The following is a 6,149-nucleotide window of genomic DNA, read 5'->3' as shown; positions in this document are numbered from 1 at the left end:
AAAAAAAAAAAATATTTCAGAGACTTGATGATTTTAACAGTAGTACAGTCATGAGCAATGTCTTTCAGCATTTCTGAATTGTCTGGAAAACAGCTCAAATCATTACCTAACGCTTCTGACTACTCATATAGACAAGGTAATGGAATCTAGTTAGTTAGTTACTTAATTTAACATCCCATTCCTTGCCTACTCAACAAATTGTTGCAGTAAGTTTGATAATATAATCACATTGTGAAGTTCTTCTAAAAATTCCTGACTCTGGTGACTCTAGGATTCCTTGAGGAGAATTAGTAGTCAGGAATAGTTCATGGGATATTTGGGATATTTTGCTAGCATTGTACAAGATGGATGCAAGGTAAGTTGTGGGTAGGCCACAAATATTGAAAGACAGGCTGGTAATAGAGAAGAAAGAATTAATATATCATATTTACATTAACATATAGAAATTCTCTGTAAGGTAAAAATATTTTCTGTAAGGTAAAAATWTTTTCTGTACAAGACTGTTAGCCAAAGTCATGATATTTTTATACTGATTTCCTGAGGTGATAATAGATCATCACTTTTTGATACAGATGTCAGTGGTGGATACAAAGTTTACTCATGGATACATGCTAAGATTCCTCTACAATTACAGAGATGCAATATTTTGATCTACTGTTCATTAGATGTATTGTTTTGGATGCTACATGTTTGAAATCTGAATTAACTTTCCAAAAGCAGTTAGAAATGAGATTCAGTGCATGTAAACTTGTTCATCTACATAGGTCCATAATATTCAGAAAGAGCTTTCATAAAATTAAATTTCATAACCCTGTCTCACCCTTCTTCTTCTTCCCAGAATAGGTCTTCCTACTTTTTCTTGATTTCAATGGATGTGACGATCAGGTGTGGTGCAGCCCTTAAGATGGGGGTACCTATGAAATTTGATTTCAAAATCAGTCACAGAATGTTTGTTACTGGTGTGAAAATTGTATTTCTAAACCAGTAACATTCTACAGCATTTCATATTCACATAATAAATTGTATAAAACTTATAAAATATATTTACAACAAATGAAAATATGTTAAATTTATTTTAGGTTCTAGTTTAGTTTAATGGGAGGACTGTATGTACCTGAAAAACAGGTTTGTAAAGGAAAGACTTCCGTCTGGACTTTAACTTATAAGAGTGGTAGCAGGCATGACTGTGTGGGAGATATTGCTGATGTGGACAACATCTCTTTTAAAATATATATGTATTTATTGTAGTCACATGCAATTTAAAATCAACTCATATTTCTGTCTTGTACTGGATTCACATTGGGGTAAAATTAGATCTCTGGATTTTTTTCCTGATTCACCAGTGTTAATGTATTGTTTCATTCCCCATGAAATTTTACTTGCTTGGTAGCCATAGTTTCTCACAGATTGAAGTTACAAGCCATCTATAAATTGAGAGACAGAGTGGCCTCAGCTGAAGTGAATGATGTTCAAAAGCTTGACTAATTCTTGCTATCTACATGTATTATGACTTAGTTGAATATCATTTATATCATTTGATGAGTACCTATAGATATCTTTTGGGACAGCATAATAATATTTGTTATTTTGATTAACAAGAAAACCACTCTTACTAACTGTTACTATAAAGACCTTCATTTTCATTCAGCTTTTGCAAAAACTTATCATTATAACTTTAATTGGAATCATGAACATTGAATAAAGTGTAAGTGAAAAAATCTTATTTTACTCTTCCTATTATTATCTTTTTACCATTTACCTCTTCTCCATCACAATTAGACCAGTCTATTTAGTACAGTAGTCCTGGAAGCAAAGATAATCCTCATCCTAGTAAGTCTGATAGCCAACAGTACAAGACTCTTCCAGTTATTCAGGAAGGCTTAGATTGCATTTTGAGGGTATTCCTGAAGCAAATGCAAAATCTGAAATTGTCTTTCAGATATATGTCTATCTTTAAATTCTGGAGAAGTAAGTTTACACCACAGAAAACATAACTTCCATGGAAATCACTGTGTAACTTCCTGCCCCAACTAGTTATTAAGGCTGTGATTCCAAATATGACTCCATCAGTAATAACCACAAACAGTTACACAGCTGCTCGGAAGTCTCTGAATATGTGCATAGTAATATATGATGGTAATGGGGAAACTAATATAAAATGGTTGTAGATCCAGCATATAAAGTTAGCATTCAATAGAAAAAGGATAGGAGGATTTAAGTGTGTATATGAACAAGTCCCGAGGGTGAGTTTATTTCATCAACCTCAAAATCTGTAGGAACATCTAAAACTTGTTCTAAGTGACAAGATGGTGAAGATTTGAGTGTAATGGAAAGAAGAGGTGCTATGAATGGTATGAGTTTGCTGAACTGATCAGCCTGGGTCCTAAGATGTGTTTAGCGATGATGAAGTGGGGAAGGAAAAATAAGGAATTCTGTTCTAGTCAATAAAATATTAAGGAGAAGCAGTGCCTAAACAATTCATTGTTAAGCAACATACTTCTTTTGTGCTGAATGTAATGCTAAGGGCAATAAATACTTGGGTTTTTTTGGAGACAATGTCCCAAATACTTATTTCTTTGATCAGAAAATATTTTTTTTTTTTTTTCGTCTATAGTTTTGTATACTGCATGTAAACAGCTAGCAATCTAAGAGGAGAAAAGTGAAAAGAAGTGATGCAACTTACAGATGTAAGAATTACAGAGACAAAACTCAAAGGAAAAATAAGCCTAAGATGTCATTTTGAATCAACTACAGCATGTTTTCTTCTTGTTTGTCCAAGAACAGATATTTTGCTATTTTATTCCCATAATTTTAGTTTTGAGATAGAATAAAAAAGATCTAAAAGGCTCTTACACATCTTTTTCTTCTTAGGTTCAATAGACCGTTTTCTTTCTTCCTGTTTCTCAACACTTCTCTCCTATGAGTGAAGGTTCATCTCTGAGATGAGATCCAATGATCTTCTGGGAAACTGAGAGATGGGAACAAAGCAAGACTGATGTCCAATTGGGAAATAGAACAAATCTGCTAAAGTGTTCTTTATGTGCAATTCTTTTGATTCTTAGTTGAACCTCTTTGCTTCCAGAAGTAAATAGACCAACTATTTGGTCTAGACTTCTCCCATCTTCTGTGCCCTGATAAGAAGCTCAGTCATGAGCACTGCTGCAGGTCAGGAAGGACAAGTGGCAGATGTGATAGGGAGTCCCAGGAGTGTTATGCTTTCTATCCCTTACACAAGTGTGTTTTACTAGTATTTGAAGGACTCCATTGTTGAACTGAGATCATTGACATGAATATCCTGCCCCTAACACTCATGAAGGATAGGCATCCATTTTGTCAAATTGTCCTTTCTCAGTCATCCTTTTCCTGGGTGGGAGTGACTGGGCTTTCCAAGTCAGTTTTGAACATTTTTTTTTTCTCTGCATTCACTTCCATGATGCATCTGCAGCGAAGAAGATGAAACCTCCATCTGTCTGTTCTATATGCAGTTTGACCTGTGATTCATAAAAGACAATGCTCACTTTTCAGTTTGCCCCCATTCTTGAATTCTTTCTGCTCAGATTTCTTAGATAAGTGAATGCATTTTCCAGATATGCTTTTTTCCTTTGTCTTTTTTTTTTCCCCTTCCTCTCTCCTCCTGTTTCTGAGAAGAAGCCATGGGGGGAAGAAACAGACTGTAAAAGAAGCACAAATGCAGAGATTTGCTGAATGATAAGATCAGATTCAAGGGGCCTCCAGGTAAAAATGAAGTAATTGGACAGCATAATATCAAATGACTTTGGGACATGATGTGACTAGTAAGCATATAGCATTCAATTATATATGTCTAAATACTAGTCTGTCTTCAGACAACCTTGTTTGGGGGCCTCTCTCTGTTTAGCTCACAATGAAGGATGCTTTGTTCCTTTAGGCATAGAGGGATTTGTCAGATATCCTTCAGCTTCTTTTTCGGAGGAGGTGAAGATAGGTGTTTGCAACTTTCCTCTCCCCSCATCGCATTATTATTGCCTGTCGTGGCAGGTACTCCAGGTCGGTGACAAGGAGTGCCCACACATCTGCTCAGTTTCCTCTCCTTCCGCTCTGGTTTTGGTCTAATGTTTGCATCCAGTCCTCCTTTCCTTAGCCCATCAATCTTCCTGGATACACATCCCCTGGCTCCTCAGTTTTCAGTGCATTCCTGTGAATGGCTTTAGGGTTTAGTGTTGCTCTGGATGCATAATTCTCCTTGCATAATTCTCTTCTTGTAGAAGTTTTAGACCACCATAGTTACTTCTCTGAAAAGAGCCACTAGAGAGTCAGTGAAAAACAGGGCCTAGTATTCAAGATTAACGGTGGTGTCTGTGTGTTTTTCAATGTACTGCTCCTTTTTTTTTTTTTTTCTTTTTAACAAGGAAGCGTAGGTTTTTTTTTTTTTTTTTTTTCCCTCATTAATCTTCCATTTATGTTGAATGAAAACTCTCTATAACACAGACCTGTATATAGCAGGAGAGTCTCAGTTTGCCATGACAAATAAAGACACAGGGGATGGGAATTCTTTCCTAATCACAATTTAAGATCCATAGCAGCTTTAAAAATATCCTTTTGCGCTAAGCTGATTAGTGCTGCTCCATCATTCAGAAATGTCTGAGAAACAGCATCTATCACATTTTAACATGTGCTTCTATTTAAAATTGTGTGGAATATACAAACATATTTTGAACATGTATAACATAGATAAAATAGTAAATATTTTGCATGAATTGGTTGCACAACCTTGGATCAGTCACATATTCAGATTTTTACTACTATCAAGATTTTTTTTTCCTAAATACTTTTTTCTATCTTTATACAGCCTGCAACTGTGTAGAAAAATATATATCTTTATACGGAAATCTTCTATCATATAAACTATGCCACAGAAATAAGTTTTGAATATAGTTCTTCAGAGATGTTTTATCCAGACCTAGCCGATACGGAGGAATTATGACAATGGTTGTGTTAGGCRAAAAAAAAACATGTGCTTACACAAAGCCAAAAGGTTTTTCTTCCTATTGTGAACATCTTAAGTCATTAGAGGACTTAAATGCCTATAGATGTGTCTGCCTCAAGGTAATGGTGTTGGGTCACTGGCAAATATAAAATATAAAATATAAAATGTTTGCACATTGATTCTTTTTCTAAACAAATGCACAATTATAGTATGATGGAACTAGAGGAAACATCCACAAACGGAAGCACCAAAAGTTCTGCAGGAACTTAAGGAAAACTTTCTTGACAGTGAGGGCGACAGAACACTGGACCAGGTTACCAAGAGAGGTTGTCAAATCTCCTTCTCTGGATGTTTTCAAAACCTGCTTCAACACAATCCTGTGCCACATATTCTAGGTGACCCTGTGTGTGCAGCCGATTGGACTAGATGATCTCTAGAGATCCCTTCCAAACTTAGGGATTCTATGATTCTATGATTTAAGGTTAGCTACAATCATTTTTGGTTTTATGCACAGATAAAGAACAGAATTAAAGACTTTGAAGATGACATCAATCAAATATATCAGTTTTGAACAAGCTGCAACCCTTTTTAATCTCTTTTCTCAGTGAAAGAGGTGAGAAAGTTGCAATGGCAGCTGAAGCTTTTTATGAGGATGATCTGGGCAAGGCCAATGTTATTTTTCTGCCGATGTGAGAGAATTGCTCAAGAAGAGGGAGACTTGGAGAAAGATGGAGCCTGGAAGAAGTTCTGGCATTGAAGGGGCTTGCTTGAGGTGAGAGACAGTTACCAATTCCAGCATGGTTGGTATCTGTGGAATGCACTTCTCCCTAGGCAACACAATCTGCCCTCCTAGCCTATACTAATAAGAATGAATGGAGGGTGGAGTGGAGTGAAGACACTGCGGCCAAACTCTATTGTACTTCCTGCAGAGGTGGCAGCCTGGTGGTGCCACATAGCTGCTAGGCCAAGGATGGTGGCAGATCAGTTCCATCTGCTAAACTTTGCTCAGGCTTCTTCTCCTTCTAATGACATTGTAATACCGCTCCTCACTGAGCATGCTCTCTAGATTAATAACAAAAGTAAATATGACTAGAGTCACTCAAGCTCCACCTGKATGTAGAAGAAAATGTATAAAAGGCGAACTAAGTGGGGGTAAGAATTAGAAAGAACTAGGAAGAAAGAA

The sequence above is a fragment of the Nothoprocta perdicaria genome, unplaced genomic scaffold, assembly GCF_003342845.1.
Source record: "Nothoprocta perdicaria isolate Ctin4 unplaced genomic scaffold, notPer1 scaffold_85, whole genome shotgun sequence".
NCBI lineage: Eukaryota > Metazoa > Chordata > Aves > Tinamiformes > Tinamidae > Nothoprocta > Nothoprocta perdicaria.
This window is presented reverse-complemented; position numbering follows the sequence as displayed.